Here is a 26,147-nt window from a genome sequence, read left to right as displayed (position 1 = left end):
GGTGTTGTGATGCAAACAGGACATGTGAGTTAAGTATAACATTTCATGCAAACCTTGTCTCCATTATACCCCAAAGTTACCTAGCATCAAGAGTTCTCTTTAAAAAAAACAAAAAACAGAAGAAACACCTTTTTGTGCCTCACTTTCCCCACCTGTGCAATGAGGTGCTTATATTACTAAATTAAATAACTTGCAGCAGTAATTTTGGTGGTTAGAGCCATAATTCCACCCCTCAGTTTTAAGACAGTGCATGATTATTAGCTTTTGAAATGTTGGCCGTTGGTCTGCAATTGAGATTTCAAGAGGGAGACATACAGCAGTAATTTGCAACCTATCTTTGAGATGCTCTGAGAATGACTGTAAAAACATGGCTGTGCAAAATATTTTCCTACATTTGACTAGGAAAGTATGATTCATACTACGTAGTGCCCTTATAGTAGAAGCCCAGCAAGTAACCTGGTACATTTGAAGTAAAAAATAATTTTTTAGATTCTAACAAACCTTTTATCCTTAATTTGATTATATGCTTTTTTAATGAAGTGCTTGATCACTTGCAAATATACTGTGTATGCAATGAGATGATCAAGTAGAAACACTATAGGGGCCAATTTTACGGAACAAGGAGACAACAACTTTTTTCACTTAGCATGCTCATCTAATTCCGAGCATCAATGTATCACTTTTTCTACTTTGTTTTTTGGGGATCTAATGAATTAGATTTTTTTAAAGGTTTTTGTTTGTTTGTTTGTTTTTTAACATCTGAGATTTAAAACTTTAAAATGACTTGCCCTCAACCCTTGTTTAAGTAAGATTTTTAAAAGATAAAAGTGTTTGTTTCTGTGTTATTACCATGATTTGGTGTACATAGTGTCCAAATCCATCTATAATTGTAATATTTATTAATAACCATAATCTTTTGTCTTCATTTGGCATTTAGTCTCACGTGTTGTATCATGACAGGCCAAGAGAAAACGTTGACAGCTCTTTAAGCCCATGTGCAGCGGGTCAGATAACCCTGTGGTGGTACCACAACCAAACTGGCATCTGAATAAAGCCCTGGGACCATTTGTGTGTATAGCCTCTTGCCTTAAATGTATTCCTCATGGCAGCATATGGAGGAGGCAAGACCTTATGGGTCAGTTTTGAACCAGCCTTACTTTGATTTTTTTTAAAAACAAGAGACTCAGGGAAAGAACTAAACCAAAATCTCTGATTTGACTTTTGTGTTTTCCATAGCTTTTAGTTTGTTTTATTAAGATGCTTTCATAAAGGAAAATGGTACTGTGACAGTTTGGTAATTCTACAAATTTCTTACTCCTTCTCCATCATGGTCTTTTATTTCACAAGTTTCTGAAGTGTGAATTACAATTTTAAACCAGTGTAATCTCAAATGTTGTTTAACTGCTTTAAATTTTTATAGGTATTGTAAACTGCAGAGCAAATGAGAAATGTGTTTTCACAGGATCTATATTGTGAACTAAACTAAGCCTACTTTTTGTGACTTCCTTGTGATGCGTTGGTGACAAATATATGTAATGAGTACATTTAAAAAAAAAAAATGTGAGGGACACTGTCCAGGTGAGAGATGATTTAGATCAGTAATGGGAATGGAGGAGCAGATGGATTTGAGATTCACTGTATATGCCCATATATAAATAAAGTTTTTTCAATACCAAACACTGTCCTTACAAGAGGAAGTTGTCTTATATTTGAACCTTACAAAGTCTCAGATTACAGAATGATTTATAAGTTATTTTATTTTGAAAAAATACAAAGTACTGTCTGAAGAAAGCATGTTAGCCTGAACCAACAACTGTTTAAGAGACAATCTGACACAATTGCTGGGGAGACGTGACGGGGGGTGGGGGCGGAGTAAATAAAATGAGAAGATTTAGTCATTCTTCCTTGGGGTACTACACGGCTGCATGTGGCAGATGTCACTGTCAAGCAACCTTTCAATGATAGGTTGTTTGTTAGTTTGTTTAAGGGAAGAGGTGCCTTTATTTTTTAAATTTTTAAATTTTTTGGCCCTGCCGCACAACTTGTGGGATCTTAGTTCCCCAACCAGGGACTGAACCCAGGCCCTCGGCAGTGAAAGTGCGGAGTCCTAACCACTGGACCGCCAGGGAATTCCCTCAATGATCACTTTTGGAAAAAAAGCAATTCAGTCCATACTTAGGTTATGAGATCATAAATATATGTCAACAACAAAAGTGAAGGGAAAATTTTTTGCTCTAATTTTACTTGTGCCTAGGACAGCACTATACACAGATTTAAAAACTACAATATCTCAAACAATTTAGATGGAAGAGAGGAGGAGGTGAACTAGGAAATCGTGTTAGGTAACTCATTCCAGTGTTGACACAATACCAAAGGTGTAAGTTGAAGAGTTTGCACAAACTTTTTACAAGAAATAGTGGGAAAAGTAGTATTTCTAAATTTCATTTAAAATATATGTGTAATTAAATTAAATTTTAGAGGTAGAAATCTGATTTTATCCCTAAAAGTTTACATTCATACTGCTTAATCAAAAGGATATGTATATTTTTAAAGTGTCTTTTATAAAATTGTGGGATAGCTTAAGCTTAACTACAGGGCCTCCTCATATTTGGATATTCATGAAATTGTGAATAGAATCCATTAGCCTTAGTAATATATTTGACAGGAAGATTCAGGGGAAAAGAGACAACAGAATAGATCACTCCAGGCTTCTAACTTGAATAACCAGGAACTTTAAGTTCCATTTGAATAAAAGACATAGAAAGGGGAAGAAATGGACTTCCCTGGTGGCACGGTTGGCAGGTTAAGGATCCACCTGCCAATGCAGGAGACACAGGTTCAAGCCCTGGTCCGGGAAGATCCCACATGCTGCGGAGCAACTAAGCCCATGTGCCACAACTACTGAGCCTGTGCTCTAGAGCCTGCGAGCCACAACTACCAAGCACACGTGCTGCAACTACTGAAGCCCACATGCCTAGAGCCGGTGCTCCACAACAAGAGAAGCCCCCGCAATGAGAAGCCCGCGCACCGCAGCAAAGAGCAGCCCCCGCTCGCCTCAATTAGAGAAAGCCCGCACGCAGCAATGAAGACCCAACACTCAAAAAAATTAATTAATTTTAAAAATTTTTAAAAAGAAAGAGGAAGAAACAAGTTTGGGAATTGAGGCAGAAAATCGGGGTAAGGTTTGGGGTATGTTATTTGAGATGCTAGTGAAACAGATACCATGTGAAAATACCAAGAGATCTGAATTTAGAGCTGTAAATTGGGAGTCTTTAGCTCACAACAAATATCTGGCCTTGGCAGAGATGTGGGGCGATGTAAGTTGGAACAACTTTTCTGAAAGGCATTATGGCAATATCTATCAACATATACTTGCATGTCTTCTGGCAGAAGAGCTCTACTGAAGTTATATTCACACAAAAATGTAAAAAAACATAAAAGATGAATGTTTATCACAGCATTATTTATAAGGAATTTAAATGTCCAACTATAGGTAACTGGTAAGTAAATTATAAATGATGAAATATATCTTCAATTACTGAGGTATGATGGAGTTTAAAGATGTTGTTGAGTAAAATAGAGGGAGTTGGAGAAGGGAGCATTTAGTGCAGGATGTCATTTATGAAATTGGTACATTTTTCTTACATATATTTATGCAAAAATATATTCTAAAATATGCTTATCTCTGAGTAGCAAGATGCTGAAGTATTTTACCCTCAGCTTTGTAATTTTCTATATTGTTTGAGAGGCTAAAGACGACAACAACAACAAAAGCATACCATTTTCTAGAACTCTATAAAGCTTTTTTTTTTTCCTTTTTCTCAAGTGTTTAAGAATTAGAGCACAACATAATCTTAGAGGTAAACAAACAAAAAAACAAAAACAGAAGAAACAGGAGAGGAAGACCACCCTGACTGTACAACTGGCTTTCAGACTTAAGGGCTGCATAACTAGGAACATATTGTCAAAACTGGAGCACCACCCAGGCTTGAGACCGAACAATTAGGCTAGAGAAGTCAGTCCTGGTTGACCTAAGCCTGTAATTTGATTAATGAAATGAATAGTGACTGAGTGTTTAACAGGTCACTCACAGAACTGGTTCCTGAACCCTGATCCAGGGATAATGTGATTTAGTATAAGTTACTGTAAGACCACATCTTAAGGATTAGTAAATTATGTACATGAAAACACAGACTGGAAAAAAGCAATTAAATAGCCTGACTCCACTAAAAATATTTCCCGTGAAAAAGAAAAAAGAATAGAAAGATTATATGATAGAGGCCAGCCTCTCCCTTAAAGAAAATAAAACCAAAAGACAGAAGGATAATAATACAAAACATCAGGCGCTGCACTAGTGTTGAAGCTATAGAAACCATAGCATAGTACCTGGCCTGGTATTAGGCTGTCACAGACAAGTATAAGCAAATAACTACTAAAACCAGTGAAAAAGCATGTACAAGGTGCATGAGAGTATGTAGCTAAGAGAAAATAAATAATTGTGTTTAGTGGGGAAAACCAGTTAATCTAGGCTGGGAGTATGGATGGGGCACATGGGATCAGGACCACGGAGGGCGTTCCAGGCAAGGGGAAGAGAATGTACAGTGGCAGGGTGGTGGTGGATTATAAGACTAGAGAGAGATGCAGGAAGCTCAGGTAACAGAAGGTTTCACTGAAGGGTCAGAACATGACTCAGGACCACGGAGGGCGTTCCAGGCAAGGGGAAGAGAATGTACAGTGGCAGGGTGGTGGTGGATTATAAGACTAGAGAGAGATGCAGGAAGCTCAGGTAACAGAAGGTTTCACTGAAGGGTCAGAACATGACTCTAGTGAAGAAGTGACTAAAATTTTTACCAGGGGAATGACATAGCCAGACTTCTTTTTTGATGGGTCATTCTGGCAACACTGTGGACTACAAAGGAAAACAGCTGGAGGATACCAAGACCAGCACAGAATAAATTTAGCCACAAACCCATTAATACTAGCAGTAGAAGCAGTAATAGAAGAATCAATGCAGCAGAAAATTGGATTGGTGAAATAGGAGGCAACTCAAGAAACATACACTGATAATAAGAAATTAACCAAGACAGGAAATGAATGATCACAGATTTGCAGAGTGCTGTAATGCAAACTTCAAATGATAGGAGTCCTTGAAGGAAAAAAGAATGAACTAAACAATTAATAAACAAGGAGTGCAGTTGAAGAAAACTGAAAATTTTTAAAGGAATGAAATTGGAAATTGAAAGGTTAACCATGTCTCAAAAAAAAAAAAAAAAACAAAGAAGGAAAAGAAAAACAACAGCATCATAAAAACACAAATTTAAATTCTGTAGGTTTTGGGGTGGAGGTGCAATCTCTAAGTTTCCCCAAAGAAAGACTAGATATTATTTAAAGAGTCAAAATCAAGAGAGATTAAGATGATAACTCCATGGTGAAAGACATGAAGTGATATCTGTGCTCCATCTGTTTGACGACAAAAAGTCTTTTCAGAGTTGTGGTGGTAGTGGTGGTTTAAAAAAAATTTTTGTTTCCTCTATCTTTTCTTCAGCAAACAATGGAAGGAGTAATCCGGAGCTCTGTGACTGAAGCTAAAGAAAGCCTTGTAATTTAGAGCTGCTGTAGGCAAATACTATATAATATTATTACTGCGAAAAAATAAACAGGTGACACATGAGAAAGAAATAAGAGACACAGGCAAGGTAACAAGACCAACAGATACAGAAAGCAGGCACAATCCAAACTACCTTATTTTTCACGGTGAAAAGTCAGAAATTACTGCCTCACAGAGAAAGATAAATTAATCACAATTGGGTTGAAAAAAGTTTGTGGTAAGTTCAAGACTAACATCAATTCTTTGTAGCTCCTCAAAAACATACACCTTCACATATTATATGATTACATCACCTTGTTACTGATATTATGAGGCACTTTTATTTTTTTTAACATCTTTATTGGAGTATAATTGCTTTACAGTGGTGTGTTAGTTTCTGTTGTATAACAAAGTGAATCAGCTATACGTATACATATATCCCCATATCACCCCCATGTGACCCTCTAGGTGGTCACAAAGCACTGAGCTGATCTCCCTGTGCTATGCAAGCTGCTTCCCACTAGCTATCTATTTTACATTTGGTAGTGTATATATGTCTATGCCACTCTTTATTGAGGCAGTTTTATAATAAACAGTTAGGATTAAACTCTCAAGAAAAAATATGATTCATTTTGTACCTTAACCTCAGTAAACTTCATATAATACTTTGTTAAATTTTAAATCTAAAATTAAAACCAAAAAATTTAAAAAAATAAAATTAAAACCACAGAGCACTTTTGCTGCTCTTAAGACTATCCTACTTAAAAGAGGGACTAGTAGATGACAAAAAGCACCATTAAAAAGTACTCTTAGTTATCAAGGGCTTTTAAAGAGTCAGATGTGAGGATTTTAGATAAGATCTTAAAAAATAAGATAAATTGGCAAAAAATTAAACACTTGCTAGTGATAAGATCATGGGTTACTCTGTCTTAAGTTTTTTCGTAAATGTTACTATTTTTACAATTCAAAACAAAACTAGAAAACTCCCAAACACAAAAACATAGGTATATTTTATTTATAAATATAAAGACAAAGATATACATATTAATACTGACTGAAAGGGAATCTGCAGACATGGAAATAAAGTTTAATGTTCAGTTCTATTTCTGGGCAGCTGTGTGCATTTATAATATAAAAATTTAATGAAAAACTGAGATACAAAATGATTCATAGTTGACTCTACAAAAATGACATACTGTACATAATTTTTCTTACAAAGTATGAATGATCTTTAAGCAGTAAGGGTATATTTATGTGATAATAATTTTAATTAAATTACCTAGTCAATTCAGTGAAGAACCAATTTAACTGATTTTGTTTGTTAAATTAATGATTACTAATTGTTTGGGTTATAATTATATATCTGTCATTGAACAGTGCTATATTATAAAATTTAAAATAACAACTCTTACTTTATAGCAGAGGTTTAAAAAAATGTTGTAAGAACAGAATTCCACCTTCAAAGAAATTTTATGAGGAATTCAAATGTTCAAAAATAGATAAACTGCTGAGTCCAATTTGAAAAACATTGCTTCACCAGTCATAGATTTATCAGATTAAACATAGGAGGTTGTTTTAGTTCCTCAATATGGCTGCAATATGCATCAGCCATCTCGAAGGGGGAACAGGGATTTCTGTTAATATAATGTTATATATTAAGGCTTCCCAAAAGGATAATTTAGTCAGTGATAGTGCCCTGCTTTCTCCTTTTTCTTTTTCCAAGACAACTTTTGTTAAAATGTAACTTCTTTTACAAATTGAAAAGGGAGGAGGAAAAACCACTAGAAAAAAATGGCAAAACTTAATGACTAGACAGTTCACAGAAAAAGAAATGCAATGACCTGTAAACACAGAAAAAGATATTCAACTTCACTCATAATATTATAAATGCTAATTAAAACAACATAGATACCTCTTCTCACCCATCAGACTAATGAAACATTCAACACCGTTGGTGAGGTTGTGAAGAAACAGGCATTTGTATAAATTGTTGGTGGGTGCAGTAGTAGTATACCAAGAGGGGGGGGTGATGTAAACAGACCATGCCAGGTGCCCACAATAAGGAAGTACACTGTCCACAGAGAATTTATGAACTAAAACTAAAGCTTGATCTGCTCCTTATCATCATGTGATGGCAATTTTTCTAAATGTCAGCAATAAAATGCTCTCTGAAAAAAATCTCTCATTGTTCCAAATTCCAAATAATTGTTGCGGTTGTTGTTGAGTTTTAATAACATGTATGTAAGCTTCAAATTCGACACTTTTATTACTTATTTCTTAAACACTGAACTTTACATGGAAGTTAATTTGGAGAACTCCCAGTTTGGCCCCTGATATACATGGACTCAGTTCTACACATTCATTTCAGAAGTTAAGTCTGTAATGTTTTGAAATGGTTCAAACTCCATTTGAGCACACTTCGCCTCTAGCCCCTGTGTTACACTACATACTCCTGCATTTAAGCAATAGATTCAAAATAAACAATGACAGCTGTATGCTATTTCTCTTTTCTAGGTTATCTTTTTTTCTGGTGGGAAGTTTTAGATGAGTTAATCAGACACAAAAATACTTGCAGACAGCCAGAATTAGCCTTGAACAATGACTAGTAAAACACAGAGCTTTAAAAACAGTTAAAGAACAATGCACGGAAACTGTGGTTAAGGTCATTCATTATACAACAATAAAACATAAGGAAATGGACACTTACATAGAAAAAAGAATCAAATTCTGAAGAAACCTAGGAGAGACAACAAAAGATGCTACTCTTACATTACTAGAAGAAACCAAAAGGGCAATGTTTATTTGAATGCCTGGTTATTAACTAGCAGATCAAATAGTGTTACTGTTCACTATCATTCCATCATTTTCTCTTAACTTTGTAGAAAAAGAAAAACTTCAGGAGTTTTTTTTAAATTTTTAACCAAATATAATAAAAATTCAAGATGAATATCAAGAGATATTTTAGCAAACATTTTCTGTAATGTACTCTTTATTTTAAAATTTATTTTTACCAGTATGATTGTCTATTCAAATGTTCAATAAAAGGAAATACTTAATGTATATATTTTGTTTCTATCATTATATTTTATTTCATGGTCATTTCTGAAAATAATCTTATCATATAAAAGAGGGGTGTATTAAAAAAATTACCTGCTCTAGGCTCAAATATACTAGCTATGTCCCTGTGGGGTACAAAATGATACAAACAGTGTGGAAGAAAAAATGGGGACAATTATATAATAACAAACATAAACAGTGGGAGGCAAAACCAGAAATTAATAAAAATAGTTACCTATGATGGACGTGGTGAAAGGACTGAGGTAAGGGGTAGACATAGAAAATCAAAACAAAAGTATACTTTTTAATACAGTTTGACTTTTGAACCATACAAGTGTTTTATACATTCAAGAGAATAAAACTAAATTAAAAAATCTAAATCTTAACATTGAAAACAAATGGAAATAAATGAACTTAATCGCCTATCAAATTGGTAATATAACCACATGAAGACAAAAAAATATTTCAAGTCACTTTTGAACACAGTACTCTGACTAGCATCCTTACTGGGATATATTCTAAGGATAATAAAACTGCAAAGAAATCTTAAACTTCACATAATGGTTGTGATATTAATATTAGTTTTTATAATTTTGAACCTATTTTATTTGCACTATAGGATAAAACAAATAGGTAATTATGTAAATGTTATTAGAAACCAAGATGTTCAATAGAAGGTAAAAGCTACAATTTTAAAATGGTAGTGCTAAATTTGTATAGATATCAACATGAAGCCATAACTTAAAAATATATATGCATATATAAACATAGTTAGAATAAATATGTGTATATATACACATCCTAATTATATCCACTAGAGGCAATGACATTCCAAAAGTAATGAACATCTCTAATGCTTCTATCTTGCTTTCTAAATCCCCTTCTCCATTAAAAGGAACCAAGGCTTCTTGGAGAAATGACCAGTTCCAGATCTGGGACAGGGAAAATATAAGTGAGCCTAGGTCATTATGTTTTTCTAGAAAGTAAGGGAAAAAATAATGAAGGGCTGTCAAAAGGGCACTAGAGCCAACTTTGAGAGTCTCTCACCAGCCATTTGAGAGAATTTAAGCATTAAAAAGAATAACAGTTATAACTGATTGTAACAAATTGAATAAACAAAAATCTGTGAGTCCATAATACTGCTCTAAAAAGAGAGAAAAAAGGGATTTCATCTGTAACCAGTGGAGGGGACTATAACACCAAACTTCCTGTCCTCAAAACTTCTCATTAAAAGTAAAGAATTAAGCATTTATCCTGCCTTTTGGGGAAAGAACTGTTTATCTCCAGCAGAAGAGGAAAAGTTCTTTACCTAAGAATGCCAGCTAATAGGTATAGAAGGAATGATAGTATTATCAATGAAATAATTACCTCACAGATTACTTGCTAATTTAAATGGGAAAATTATATTATTACATAGAAAATATCAAACTTAGTATTGCTAACAGTGTGACATCCTCCGATACAATACAGTATGAAGTATACAGTACCACCTATGACATATTCTTGCCAAAAATTTTTGTCTGATTACACAAAGCCTTTAGACCTACTTTCCAGTTTACAGGAATTACAAAGAATAAAGGAACAAGATAAATGATGCTATGAGGAAACAATCAGACAAATATAGTATTTAGAACATTCTGGTTTCTTAAAAAAGTAAATGTTCCCCTCCAAAAAAAAGAAAAAGTTCTAGAATAAAAGAGACTAAAGAGGTATAACACCCAAAGGTAACACGTGAACCTTGACTGGATTCTTTTTAGGAAGGAAAAAAAAAAAGTCTATAAAACATTGAGATAATCAGCTAATCTCAATATGGCCTGAATAGTAAGTGATATTAAGAAATTATTGTTAATTTTCTTACATGTGATAATGGTATTGAAAGGTATAATATTACAAGGTATAACAGGAAATACATGCTAAATATCAGGAATGAGGTATCATAAAGTTTGCAATTTACTTTGAAATGGTTTGGCTAAACATCTACATTCACTCAAAGGTGAGTATTGAATTCTAGGTGATGGTAACATTACATGGGTATTCATTATCCTATTCCTTTCAAGTCTTTTTGTAGGTTTGAAAATTTTCATAACAAAAAGTTGAAAAAATAGAGAATTCTTTAGTAAACACAGAATTAACTAATCCTAGCAATATGTACTTCAATAGGGCACATAATTCACAAGAAGACATAAAAACAAATTCTATGTTTTCTGTCATTGTGCCAATTAGGAGTCAATCTCATATCTTTTATTTCCCTCGGTCAGAAGTAAAACAGCAGTCAGAAACATCTTCCTTACCTTAGGCAAATCGACTTCTCTACAGTTCTAGATTTTCTCAATGGAGGAAGAATTTTCTTCCACCTGACGGCCACTTCACCTCAGCTCAAAGTCCTCTGAAGCCCAAGTTAATGTAAATGAAGTTGTACTGAACGCTGAAAGCCTTTTAAACCCTCCACTTGGCACCAAGTCTTACACCTTGGCTTATGGCCTAAATAATACATTCTTAAAGATAACACAGTCTTTATGCCCTTTCCTCCCTATTTAACATGCTCTTCACTGGGGTGCTCTCATCTACTCCCACAACTTCTCTAATGATCACTTATATTCTCATAATTCCCCAAAGGATATCCCAACTCATATCTTTTCCCCTACTTGCAAACTCTTCTGCCTACTAAGTGTTTTCACCCGGGTGTCCCCAACGTTCCTCAAAAACAGCAAGCCCAAATGGGAATTCCTCATCATCCCTCCTCCCCTATAAAAATATCTACCATAATTTGCCTCAGCAGCCAAATTAGAAACCTAGGCATCAATCCTGGTTCTTCTCACCCTTCAATGACATATCAAATTAATAATACTACTAAAAAATTGCAACAATAATTACTATAGTAGTTAACACATATTACTAACTATATACCTGGCACCATTCTATGCCCTGTACATAAATTAATTCATTTAATCCTCATACAATCCTATGAGATAAGTATTGTGTTTCTTCTCATTTTACAAATGAGGAAATCAGACACAGAGAAGTTTAGGAATTTGCCAAAGTTCACAAAGCTACTAAGTGGCAGAATTAGGATTTGAACCCAGATATTTTGGCTCTAGAGTCTGGTTTCTTTAACTAATACACTATACCTTCCCCTCGTTCACCAAATATTATTGATTTCATCTTCCAAATATTTCTCAAACTCATTCAATTCTCTCCATTTTAATGACCACTGTCCTAATCGAGGTCACCATCATCTTTTGCCTGGTGAAGTCAATGGCTTCTTATCCTGCTACCAGCCCTGTTCTCCAATGTATTGTACAAAGCTGATTACATCACACCTCTGCTTTCATACATAATCTTAATGGTTTCCAACTGAACTCAGAATAGCATTCAAATCTCTTAATGTGGTTTATAGAGTGTCCAGCTTTCCTCTTCAGCCTCATTTCCAGCCTCAATTCCTCTGAGGCTCCCTCTCCATACTCCATCACCACTGTAATTCTTATATTCCTCAAATGTCAGTTTTTCTAAATGAACACTTTTCCTCCAACCCCTCGTCTGGCTATTTCTTATATAACCTTTACATCTACATTCATGTCTGTGCATGGATGTCATTTCTTTGGAGAGCTCCTGATCACCCAACTCTTAGTTGCCTTAGTTATTATTCAGATAGTATTTAATTCCTTAGGGCCCTGTAATAATTTTATCAAATATACACACCCATATGCTTTATCAAACTGCACTATAACAGTCTATTACTTGTCTGTCTCACTCCCTAAACTGCGAGCATTTAGGAGAACAGGGACAATGTAATGAAAACGAAAGCTCAGAATACTGAAGAATAAACAAAATGCAATAGAACAACTTAAAGCCTTCATCAAATAAAACAACCTTCTTGGTCTAATCCTATTTCTTTTCCTTTATAAATCTAATAAATCTTATCTTCTGGAATATTCTACTCAAAATATTTTATTTTTAATAATCTTCCACATTACTCAAATGATCTCCATTATTCATTTATCTTCTCAAAACTTTGAACTATAATAGTTAAGTGAAAACTATAGAGAAAATATAGCTTAACAAAATCTGCTATCTTTTAATCTCTATATGCAGTTTTCAAAAGAACATTTTACAAAGCAATTGCCCTTGACTCTTCAGAAATGTCAGTGTCATGAAAAGAAAAAAAAAAAAGAGAGAAGAAAAAGAAAAGAGAAAAACGGGCAGGAAGATTGCTTCAAATTAACAGTCTGAAGAGTCAGGACTAGTAAAGCAAATGTGATTCTTGTTTGGACCCTAGATTTTCAAAAAGAATGAGAGAAAGAAAAGGAAAAGAAAAACACTAAAAAGGACATTTTTGGAGCAACTGGGGAAATCTGAACATAGCCTGTACATTAAGTACTTCTTTCATCTTACATTTCTTGAGTATAAAAATGCTATTGTGATTATGCAAGAAAATGTCCTTATTTTTAGGAGATATATGCTAAAGTATCATGAGTAGCATGATGCGTGCCACTTGCTTTTAAGTAATTTACCTAAAAAAATCACACATACACACACACAAAAGAGAGAGAAGGCAAATTTGGCACAGGTTAAAAATTAGTCTAAGCGAAAGATAAAAATAATCATTGAGTCTTCTTTTCCCACTTTTTAGGTTTGAACTTAGTAAAAAAAAGTTGGGAATAAATAGCTAACATTTATTGAGTAATTAATAATGGGAAGGACACCATTCTAGAATATTTACATTTATTAACTCAATCTGCACAAGACACCTGTGAGTCTTACTGTAGTACTTAATATTATTACCCCTATTTTATAGATGAGTAACCTGAGGCATTGAGAGGTTAAGTAATTTACCCAAAGTCACGACTAGTTGTATCTATGTAGTTAAAAGCAAACAAAAACAGCCTCTAAGAAGACAGAAGGTGAAGATAAGCACACAAGTAACTATAAAGAAACATAAAATAAACCAAAAAAATGCACAAATGGTACTGCAGGAATTTAACGTAAAGGAAAAAAAGAGTTAGTAAAGTCCAGAGTCCAAGCTTCCTGGTTTCCCATCTTGTGTCCTTTTGTGGAGCTACAGACATGACAGAAGAATCTGACATCCAGTTAGAAGACAGACTGGAACAACCATCTTAGAGGAACACAGACTGGAAGACAAATTAATTCTAAGCCTATTACGTTAAGGTGGTGAAATCAAAAAGGGAAATGACATGAAAGAAAGCAAAATTGATTAAAACTTGGTAATGCAGGAGTAGAGGTGGAATAAAAGGCAAATGACATGGTTGAAACAGAAAACAATGACATTTGACTTGTTTTCATATAAAATTTTGTATAAAATCAAAATGTGATTACTACTAGTACTGGACATTAAGATTAGCACTAAATGCAAAATTTTTCTTAAACTAAAATTATCAGTTACTAAAATGTTGGTAACCAGGCAGAGCATAAATAGGTTCCAGTGCAGTGTTTTATCACAGCTCAAAACTACATAATTAAACACAGCCCCTCCTTCTCTAGCACAAAAATCCAGAATTCAGAAGAGGACACTAGAAAAGTTAAAAAAAAAAAAAGCCTTAAGTCTGCACAGTAGTGTCCACAAGAATACACAGATACACAAATAGCATAGGGAAATATATTTTAAAACCTCTTATGAAATACAATCTGATAAACAAAATAACATTCCCTATGTTTATTTTTTACCTTTCTATCACCTTTGCTAGAATATGGGCTTCTTCAGGGCAGGAACCATGCCTGATGGTTCTTTTCTATATCCCTAACACCTAAAATAGGTACAGGACAGGCACTCAAACGTTTGCTAAACTTAAACATGTGTATGGAACTTACACATGAGAAATTGAGAATAATAAAGTCTCAATATATTCATTCATATTGTGATCATTTTGTAACATGTAATTTTTATTTCTATTAAAAATACATCAGATCTAAAAGTTGAAATGCTTGAAGCATTAAAGTCTAAACTGACTATGTTTATATTTATTTCAAACCATAGGTATTAGCTATCATAAAACAGGCATGAATTTATTATTATCTTCCAAAGCAATAATAATTATGATAGACAAACTTTACACATAGCCACTCAAGTTATATTGCATGTGTGCAGAAAAGAGTTAACACAGCAGACCTGAGACTGCTATCCTTAGAAAGGCTTACTTCAAGACTGGACCTAGGCTCACGTCTGGGAACTTGGATTTTTTTTTTTTTTTTTTTGCGGTACGCGGGCCTCTCACCGTTGCGGCCTCTCCCGTTGCGGAGCACAGGCTCCGGACGCGCAGGCTCAGCGGCCATGGCTCACGGGCCCAGCCGCTCCGCGGCACGCGGGATCCTCCCGGACCGGGGCACGAACCCGCGTCCCCTGCGTCGGCAGGCGGACTCCCAACCACCGCGCCACCAGGGAAGCCCTGGGAACTTGGATTTTGAGACAGTAACCACTATTCCCCGATAAGAATGTCTCACTGTTTGTGAATACAATGTGGCTCACGCTGAATATCTGCTTTCCCTCTGGGAGTTTGGAATTCTGGTACGTGCTAGGCAGAGGATGCCTATGTGACCAGCCCCCATAAAAACCAGGCACTGAGTGAACTTCCCTGGTACACAACAGTTCACACGTGTTGTCACAACTCAACAGTGGAGGAATTAAGGGCATCCTATGTGACTCCACAGGGAGCTTGAGCCGGGTTTCCTCAGGCTTTGTACCATGTGCTATTTTTCCTTTTGCAGTAGGAAATCATAGCTATGAGTAGGACACTATGCTAGGTCTTAGGAGTCCCAGCATATCACCAAACCTGCAAGTGGTCTTGGAGACCCTGACACAGGCATGCAACATCAGATAGTAGCCTCGTTATTTCGGGGTAATGAACACTATCAAACATTTAAACATTTCCATAAAAAGTAATAACAAAAAGAAATTTAAGCCATCAAGATTTTTACTTTGGACTGTATTTTACAATAATTACTTATATCCAATGGTTAATATAGGCTTCCCTCATGGGATAAGGAAGCAAAATATAATTAATTATGAGAAATTCAATCATACTTTAAGCTATGAACCAGGTCTCAAGCCTCCAAAGTAATGGAATTATTCTTAAGAAATCTCATTTTCACCTCACCCTACCCTCAAAAAGTTCATAGAAAGCCCAAAAGACATACCTTTACAACAGGTTTCCGGAGCTCAAAGATTACATTTTAAAAGAAAAATTCCTGGGCTTCCCTGGTGGCACAGTGGTTGAGAGTCCACCTGACGAAGCAGGGGAAACGGGTTCGTGCCCCGTCCGGAAAGATCCCACATGCCGCGGAGCGGCTGGGCCCGTGAGCCATGGCCGCTGAGCCTGCGCGTCCGGAGCCTGTGCTCCGCAACGGGAGAGGCCACAACAGTGAGAGGCCCGCGTACCGCAAAAAAAAAACAAAGAAAAATTCCTGAGGCTTTTCTTTCTGTTTACACAAACAGGATTAGGGTTATGTCAGAAAGCATCAATGCTCCCCCTTTTTTCCTCCTATAATGATGTGTAGCTCATAATAATGGAGGAAACAAACTATTATTCATTCCTCTGAAGAAATAAAATTTGGAGAGTATATATTCAAAAATTGTTTAGCTGCTTCCTCCATTATATATTTCCATTTACATACAAGTACTGACAAGAATTCTCAGACATTCATTCCCTTAGAATAGGCATATTTTATACAAATACATTAGATAACATTCTAAATAAATATAATTGCTTTTAAAATTAAAATGGTTAAATTGGGCTTCCCTGGTGGCACAGTGGTTGACAGTCCGCCTGCTGATGCAGGGGACACGGGTTCGTGTCCCGGTCCAGGAAGATGCCACATGCCGCGGAGCGGCTAGGCCCGTGAGCCACGGCCGCTGAGCCTGCGCGTCCGGAGCCTGTGCTCCGCAACGGGAGAGGCCACAACAGTGAGAGGCCCGCGTACCGCAAAAAAAAAAAAAAGGTTAAATTAAGATCCCTTTAGAGACAATACACAATACTGATTTTTATTTATCACAGGAAAATGTATTTGACGTAACAAGTTTCACAGCAATTTCACCTTGAAATAATTCTGCTAGCTACAGAAAGATTAGGTACTTTGTCAAAACTTTAAATCACTGTATGAATGGAGGCAACTTATAAAATAGGAATGGGATGGGTTTTAGGAGATTTGCTATCCTGATTATGGGTGAAATGCTTAAATATCTAATCAACAGCCAAGTTGAAGAGATTAAATAATTAGATTTTTATTGTACTATATGTAGACATGTAAGGAAAAACACAGCAAACTTTCTTTCTGGTATGATATTAACTACTCTGCTTTTCCCAACTACAAAACTAAAATTAAGCATGAGGCCAATCATAATGTTCACTGGAAAGCTGCTGCTTACATAAAAAATAAATTACTACTATTGAGTTTATAAAGCCATACTGTAAGATGTAAGATGTAAGCAAAACACAGTGAATAAAAACAACAGCCATAAATCTAAAACTTCATTCATTCACTTATTCAGTCAACATGAATAAACCATCACTGGCGACAGAAAAATGTGGTCTTTGCACTCCAGGAGCAATGCTGGAGGTGTGCTACTGGTGTCATTACAGAAGCCAGTAAGATAGATTTGGGGCACAGAAGAAAAAGTGGTCAATTCTGGAGGTACAGAAGGATATGACAAGAGAGGGAAATCTTCCTGGCAGGCAATGAGGAACCATTAAAGGGTTATGAGAAAGGGCATTAGAAGGATCAAATTTCTGTTTCACACTCATCTTGTAAAGTACAGAAACAATGGGAGGAATCAGACAAAACCTGATTTTAAGCCCTGCCTCTGTCGTTTACTTATAGCTGGGTAAGTGACCTTGAGCAATTTTCTTAACTCTGGTCCCTCACTTCCCTACCTATAAATGAAGATATTACCTACTCCATAGGGTTGTTTTAAGGATTAAAGGAGATAGTGAGATAATCATGTAAAAGGTTGGGCACACTAGCACAGAGAACGCAATCGAAAAATGTCAAGTCACTTTTGGAGGTCATATATAAATAAAAAACAGCTTTAGCTAGGCTGTGAAATTTAACGGTTTCTTCATGTAATGAAGTTCTTGACTAATTTTAGACAAACATTTGAGAGGAGACAGTAAAATTTATTTTCTAGGTTTCATTCTCTCCTTCCTTTTAATCAAAACTCCGCATCAAGCCATGCTACTACCACTTTACAGATCCCATTTCAACAAATGTCATGTCCCAAACATTACTCATATCAGTCAAATATCACAACAAAATGATAAACATCAGTGGCCTTTGGGAGTATGCTGCAACGACTTCACAATTTTCTTTGCCATTTTTACTGAAAAAATGGTTTTCTCCTTTTCATACTTTCATTTTGCCATTGTGAAGTTCTATAGAAGAGAAACTTTTATTCAGAGACCCCAATCAACATCTATCTGAAAAGCTCCACTGTATCCACATAGATTTATTTATAAAGATACATAATATATGCTTAAAAATAGCAGGCAAAGGTTGGCAATTAGGGCACTGACCCAGAACTACTAGATGTCAGAATTTATTACAGTAAGAAAATTCCTCTCTTACTTGTTTTTCAAGTTTTACATTTTAGCATTATTCTTTGCCATATTTCATACCCTGGAGGTAAATGTTTTGAATTTGGATCTGTGGTTTAAGAGAGCTACAAGAGTACAAATGCTTTGCATCATCATTAAACAGACTACTCTGAAGAGGACAGAATAAAAACAACAGGCTTTAAATATCTTAAACATTATGCCCCCCAAAGAATATTTTTTATTCTACTTCCTTACAAATATAACAATCATAATTTTCTAAGGAGACAGAATAAAAAGAACACAGGGCTATGGATGGCTTAGTAGAGAGTAGTTCTCTCCATCATTTTCTTTTTTTTTTCAGATTTTTTTTTTAATTGGGGTATAGTTGTTTTACAATGTTGTGTTAGTTTCTACTGTACAGTGGAGCTCCCTGTGCTATATAGCAGGGTCTTATTAGTTATCTATTTTATACATACTAGTGTATATATGACAATCCCAACCTCCCAATTCATCCCACCCCCTACTGTCCTCTTTCCCCCCTTGGTATCCACACATTTGTTCTCTACATCTGTGTCTCTATTTCTGCCTTGCAAACTGGTTCATCTGTACCATTTTTCTAGGTTCCACATATATGTGTTAATATACGATATTTGTTTTTCCCTTTCTGACTTACTTCACTCTGTATGACAGTCTCTAGGTCCAGCCACATCTCTACAAATGACCCAATTTCATTCCTTTTTATAGCTGAGTAATATTCCATTGTATATATGTACCACATCTTCTTTACCCATTCATATGTCGATGGGCATTTAGGTTGCTCCTATTACTTCTGTTAACAGTGCTGCAATGAACACTGGGATGCATGTGTCTTTTTGAATTACAGTTTTCTCTGGGTATATACCCAGTAGTGGGATTGCTGCATCATATGGTAGTTCTATTTTTAGTTTTTTAAAGAATTTCCATACTCTTCTCCATAGTGGCTGTATCAATTTACATTCCCACCAACAGTGCAAGAGAGTTCCCTTTTCTCCACACCCTCTCCCGCATTTATTGTTTGTAGAGTTTCTGATGATGGCCATTCTAACTGGTGTGAGGTGATATCTCATTGTAGTTTTGACTTGCATTTCTCTAATAATTAGTGATGTTGAGCATCCTTTCATGTGTTTGTTGGCAATTTGTATATCTTCTTTGGAGAAATGTCTATTTAGGTCTTCTGCCCTTTTTTTAATTGGGTTGTTTTTTTTTTTTGATATTGAGCAGCATGAGCTGCTTGTAAATTTTGGAGATTAATCCTCTGTCAGTTGCTTCATTTGCAAATATTTTCTCCCATTCTGAGGGTTGTCTTTTCATCTTGCTTATGGTTTCCTTTGCTGTGCAAAAGCTTTTCAGTTTCATTAGGTCCCATGTGTCTATTTTTGCTTTTATTTCCATTACTCTAGGAGGTGGCTCAAAAAAGATCTTGCTGGGATTTATGTCACAGAGTGTTCGACCTAAGTTTTCCTCTAAGAGTTTTATAGTGTTTGGCCTTACATTTAGGTTTTTAATCCACTTTGAGTTTATTTTTATGTATGGTGTTAGGGAGTGTTCTAATTTCATTCTTTTACATGTAGCTGGCCAGTTTTCCCAGCACCACTTATTGAAGAGACTGGCTTTTCTCCATTGTATATCCTTGCCTCCTTTGTTATAGACTAGTTGACCATACGTGCATGCGTTTATCTCTGGGCTTTCTATCCTATTCCATTCATCTATATTTCTGTTTTTTGTGCCAGTACCATATTGTCTTCATTACTGTAGCTTTGTAGTATAGTCTGAAGTCAGGGAATTTGATTCCTCCATCTCCATTTTTTTTTTTCCCTCAAGATTGCTTTGGCTATTTGGGGTCTTTTGTGTCTCCATAAAAATTTTAAGATTCTTTGTTCTAGTTCTGTAAAAAATGCCATTGGTAATTTGACAGGGATTGCAATGAATCTGTAGGTTGCTTTGTGTAGAATAGTCATTTTCACAATATTGATTCTTCCAATCCAAGAACATGGTTTCCATGTTTGTATCATCTGTTTGTATCATCTTTAATTTCCTTCATACGTGTCTTATAGTTTTCTGAGTACAGGTCTTTTACCTCCTTAGGTAGGTTTATTCCTAGGTATTTTATTCTTTTTGTTGCAATGCTGTATGGGATTGTTCCCTTAATTTCTCTTTCTGATCTTTTGTTGTTAGTGTATAGGAATGCAAGAGATTTCTGCACATTAATTCTGTATCCTGCAACTTTACCAAATTCATTGATTAGCTCTAGTAGTTTTCTGGTGGCATCTTTAGGATTCTCTATGTATAGTATCATGTCATCTGCAAACAGTAACCATTTTACTTCTTTTCCGATTTGTATTCCTTTTCTTTCTTTTTCTTCCCTGATTGCCATGGCTAGGACTTCCAAAACTATGTTGAGTAACAGTGGTGAGAGTGGACAACATTGTCTTGTTCTTGATCTTAGAGGAAATGCTTTCAGTTTTTAACCATTGAGAATGATGTTTGCTGTGGCTTTGTCACATATGGCCTTTATTATGTTGAGGTACGTTCCCCTGATGCCCACTTTCTGGAGAGTTTTTACCATAAATGGGTGTTGAATTTTGTCAAAAGCCTTTTCCTCATCTACTGAGATGACCATATGGTTTTTATTCTTCAATTTGTTAATCTGGTGTATCACATTGACTGATTTGCATATATTGAAGAATCCTTACATCCCTGAGATAAGTCCCACTTGATCAAGGTGTATGATCCTTTTAATGTGTTGTTGTATTCTGTTTGCCAGTATTTTGTTGAGGATTTTTTGTATCTATATTCATCAGTGATATTGGTCTGTAATTTTCTTTTTTTGTAGTATCTCTGTCTGGTTTTAGTATCGGGGTGATGGTGGCCTTTTAGAATGAGTTGGGGAGTGTTCCTTCTTCTGCAACTTTTTGGAAGAGTTTGAGAAGGATGGGTGTTAGCTCTTCTCTAAATGTTTGATAGAATTCACCTGTGAAGCCATCTGGTCCTGGGCTTTTGTTTGTTGGAAGATTTTTAATCCCAGTTTCAATTTCATTACTTGTGATTGGTCTGTTCATATTTTCTATTTCTTCCTGGTTCAGTTTTGGAAGATTATACCTTTCTAAAAATTTGTCCATTTCTACCAGGTTGTCCATTTTATTAGCATATAGTTGCTTGTAGTAGCCTCTTATGATGCTTTGTATTTCTGTGGTGTCCTTTGTACCTTCTCCTTTTTCATTTATAATTTTATTGATTTGATTCCTCACCCTCTTTTTCTTGATGAGTATTGCTAAAGGTTTATCAATTTTGTTTATCTTCTCAAAGAACCAGCTTTTAGTTTTATTGATCTTTGTTATTTTCTTTGTTTCTATTTCATTTATTTCTGCTCTGATCTTTATGATTTCTTTCCTCCTACTAACTTAGGGGTTTTTTTGTTCTTCTTTCTCTAGTTCCTTTAGGTGTAAGGTTAGATTGTGTATTTGAGATTGTTCTTGTTTCTTGAGGTAGGCTTGTATTCCTATAAACTTCCCTCTTAGAACTGCCTTTGCTGCATCCCATAGGTTTTGGGTCAACAGGTTTTCATTGTCATTTGTTTCTAGGTATTTTCTGATTTTCTCTTTGATTCCTTCAGTGATCTCTTGGTTATTTAGTAGCGTATTGTTTAGCCTCCATGTGTTTGTGTTTTTTACGTATTTTTCCCCCTGTAATTTATTTCTAAGCTCATAGCATTGTGGTCGGAAAAGATGGTTCTTATGATTTCAATTTTCTTAAATTTCCCAAGGCTTGATTTGTGACCCAACATATGAACTAACCTGGAGAATGTTCCGTGTGCACTTGAGAAGTATAATCTGCTGTTGTGGGATGGAATGTCCTGTAATATCAATTAAATCTAACTGGTCTGTTATGTCATTTAAAGTTTGTGTTTCCTTATTAATTTTCTGTCTGGATGATCTGTCCAGTGGTGTGAGGTGTTAAAGCCCCCCACTGTTATTGTGTTACTGCCAATTTCCCCTTTTATGGCTGTTAGCATATGCCTTATGTATTGAGGTGCTTCTATGTTGGGTGCATATATATTTATAATTGCTATATCTTTTTCTTGGAATGATCCCTTGATCATTATGTAGTGTCCTTCCGTGTCTCTTGTAATATTCTTTATTTTAAAGTCTATTTTATCTGAGATGAGTATTGCTACTCCACCTTTCTTTTGATTTCCATTTGCATAGAATATCTTTTTCCATCCCCTCACTTTCAGCCTGTATGTGTTCCTAGGTCTGAAGTAGGTCTCTTGTAGACAGCATACATATGGGTCTTGTTTTTATATCCACTCAGCGAGGCTGTGTGTTTTGGTTGGAGCATTTAATCCATTCACATTTAAGGTAATTATCGAACTGTATGTTCCTATTACCATTTTCTTGATTGTTTTGGGTTTGTTTTTGTAGGTCCTTTTCTTCACTTGTGTTTCCCACTTGGAGAAGTTCCTTTAGCATTTGTTGTAGAGCTGGTTTGGTGGTGCTCAATTCTCTTAGCATTTGCTTGTCTGTAAAGCTTTTGATTTCTCCAGCGAATCTGAATGAGGTCCTTGCTAAGTAGAGTAATCTTGGTTGCAGGTTCTTCCCTTTCATCACTTTAAATATATTGTTTCACTCCCTTCTAGCTTGCAGAGTTTCTGCTGAGAAGTCAGCTGTTAACCTTATGGGAGATCCCTTGTATGTTATTTGCCATTTTTCCCTTGTGGCTTTTAATACCTTTTCTTTGTCTTTAATTTTTGTCAGTTTGATTATTTTGTGTCTCGGCGTGTTTCTCCTTGGGTTTGTCCTGCCTGAGACTCTCTGTGCTTCCTGGCTTGGCTGGCTATTTCCTTTTCCAAGTTAGGGAAGTTTTCAACTATAATCTCTTCAAATATTTTCTCGGGTCCTTTCTCTCTCTCTTCTCCTTCTGGGACCCCTATAATGTGAATGTTGGTGCCTTTAACATTGTCCCAGAGGTCTCTTAGGCTGTTTTCATTTCTTTTCATTCTTTTTTCTTTATTCTCTTCCTCAGCAGTGAATTCCACCACTCTGTCTTCTGGGTCACTTATCCATTCTTCTGCCTCAGTTATTCTGCTATTGATTCATTCTTGTGTATTTTTCATTTCAGTTATTGTATTGTTCATCTCTGTTTGTTTGTTCTGTAATTTCTGTAGGTCTTTTTTAAACATTTCTTTTATCTTCTCAATCCTTGCCTCCATTCTTTTTCCAAGGTCCTGGATCATCTTCACTATCATTATTCTGAATTCTTTTTCTGAAGGTTGCCTATCTCCACTTCATTTAGTTGTTTTTCTGGCGTTTTATCTTGTTCCTTTATCTGGTACATAGCTCTCTGACTTTTCATTTTGTCTATCTTTCTGTCATTGTGGTTTCGTTCCGAAGGCTGCAGAGTTGTAGTTCTTCTTGCTTCTGCTGTCTGCCCTCTGGTGGATGAGGCTACCTAAGAGGCTTGTGCAATCTTCCTGATGGTAGGGACTGGTGGCAGGTAGAGCTGGGTGTTGCTCTGGTGGGCAGAGCTCAGTAAAACTTTAATCCACTTGCCTGCTGATGGGTGGGGCTGTGTTCCCTCCCTGTTCGTTGTTTGGCCTGAGGCGACTCAGCACTGGAGCCTACAGTGGGGCTAGTGGGTACTTCCTAGAACTTCTGCTGCCAGTGTCCTTGCCCCCACGGTGAGCCACAACCTTCCCCAGCCTCTGCAGAAGACCCTCCAACACTAACAAGTAGGTCTGTTTCAGTCTCCTATAGAGTCTTCTGCTCCTTTCCCCTGGGTCCTGGTGCGCACATTACTTTGTGTGTGCCCTGAAGGCGTGGAGTCTCTGCTTCCCCCAGTCCTGTTGAAGTCCTGCAATCAAATCCTGCTGGCCTCCACAGTCCGATTCTCTGGGGATTCCTGCTCCCGTTGCCAGACCCCCAGGTTGGGAAGCCTGATGTGGGGCTCAGAACCTTCACTCCAGTGGGTGGACTTCTGTGGTGTAATTGTTCTCCAGTTTGTGAGTCACCCACCCAGCGGTTATGGGATTTGATTTTATCGTGATTGCACCCCTCCTACCATCTCATTGCAGCTTCTCCTTTGTCTCTGGATGTGGGGTAGCGTTTTTGGTGAGTTCCAGCATCTTCCTGTCGATAACTGTTCAGCAGTTAGTTGTGATTCCGGCGCTCTCGCAAGAGGCAGTGAGCACACGTCCTTCTACTCTGCCATCTTGAACCAATCTCCTTTCTCCATCATTTTCAAACTGAACACTCAAAGGTATTTATATCTTTAAGTGTTTGCTGCAGTAATAGAGTTAATTATGCTCTCTTCAAGGCCTGCAATTTACAATTAAAGCCAAATAAAGAGAGCTGTTAATGTTTCATTTTTAAGTCTTTTACTTTTCAAAATGAGAGATTAATGTGCTTAAACATCTGCAAGACATAGCATAACTTTGATTTAGAAATCTAACACTTGACATATAAGACAATGTTTTTTTCTTTATGATTCCCTTAGTCCCAGAAATATACATGAAGCATTTTTATCCATTCTGTCTTACTTTACAAATAATTATTTTATTGTTTTTAAATGTGGGATTTTTTTTTCTGCCATTTAAGTCTTTTCAAATTAAAGTTACTGTCTTTTCCCCCTTAAAGTACTAAATGATCTCCAAATTTGAAGAGAAATAAAGACTAAAGGAGAAACTTTTTTATTTTTAAAATTACAAAGCAAAGCCAGGAATTTCAACCTCTACTACAGTTATGTGAGGGCATTTGGGGAAAGGTGTAACGGAGATAACAACTTGCAATGATTCTATTATAATTTTACAAGCCATGTTTACCCATTCATCTCAACTTCCCTAATACATTTCAAATAATTAAATCTTCTTCCATGCTTGTAATTCATTAATTCCAACTAACATGTAAAAAAGTAGTTTACACTTCACTGTAATCATGCTATTAATACTTTTACAGCTCCAATTTGCTGCCACCTGAGAGCAATGTTCCTGAAAGGTGACTTTTTCCTCAGTTATTTCAACTTCCGTTGGGTCAAAACCATTTAAATTATAGCCCAATATCAGCTTCATTAACTATCCTTTCTTATTTTCATAAAACTACTATCTAGCCACTTATAACTACAATAAGAAATCTTTCAGGTTTTTGATTCAGTCCTTTAATTCTATATAGAAACTGAGGCACAGAGAAGATGAAGGACCAGCTCAAGTTTGCCTAGAAAGTTAATACATGACTTTCTTATCAACTTATTTTCACTCCACTTCCTGTTACTACTTAATACAATTATAAATTCTGACAATAGGTTTTAGAGGCCTAAAACTAAAATATTTGGAGCAAAACAACTATAACAAAACAAATAAAACTATTCTAACTTGACTTCAGATAAGAGAACATTCCTACAGTTTAGCAAAGACTGATGTTAAGTGGGAACAGTATTTTTGCTATTAAAATAATCTAAACTCTCAGACATCCATTCATTTAAACATGTATTGAGTGCCCAGTCTAGGCCAGGCCCTGTGATAGGTACTGAAGACAACTAGTTCTCATGTCCATGGCAAAACAGTAAGGCGACCCTTGGAGCTCTTCAGTACCTCCTTCAGGTCGCATGCTGCAGGTGGCTTCCCTTTCTTCTTCAGTACTATTTGTGACATTCAAATTAACTTGATTTTACTGAAGTAACGATGTTTCCGTCTTTTTTTGTGAGTGGGGGTAAATATTAGTATAAATATTTGCCTGACAAATGCAATTATTCAATGCAATTATTCAAAATATGCCAAATTTTTATGCAGTAATAGGCAAATTTTTATGCAGATATAAAAACGTAATCAACCTGTAATTAATTACCTTGTGGAGGCAGGGAAGACATCTGCCATTTCATGAATCAAAATCTTATAATCACCTAGAGACGTAAAATGAAAAGTACACACCTAT

General features: G+C 35.9%; 1 protein-coding gene across 2 annotated transcripts in view; it reads right to left on the bottom strand.

Annotated features, from left to right (window-relative positions):
- The window catches only part of MAGI3 (membrane associated guanylate kinase, WW and PDZ domain containing 3), a 265,324-nt gene that overhangs the window by 112,324 nt on the left and 126,853 nt on the right, over positions 1 to 26,147 (bottom strand). The gene's annotated exons all lie outside the window — the stretch shown is intronic.

This window comes from Lipotes vexillifer, unplaced genomic scaffold (genome assembly GCF_000442215.2).
Source record: "Lipotes vexillifer unplaced genomic scaffold, Lipotes_vexillifer_v1.1 scaffold1029, whole genome shotgun sequence".
Taxonomy (NCBI): Eukaryota; Metazoa; Chordata; class Mammalia; order Artiodactyla; family Lipotidae; genus Lipotes; species Lipotes vexillifer.
This window is presented reverse-complemented; position numbering and strand designations above follow the sequence as displayed.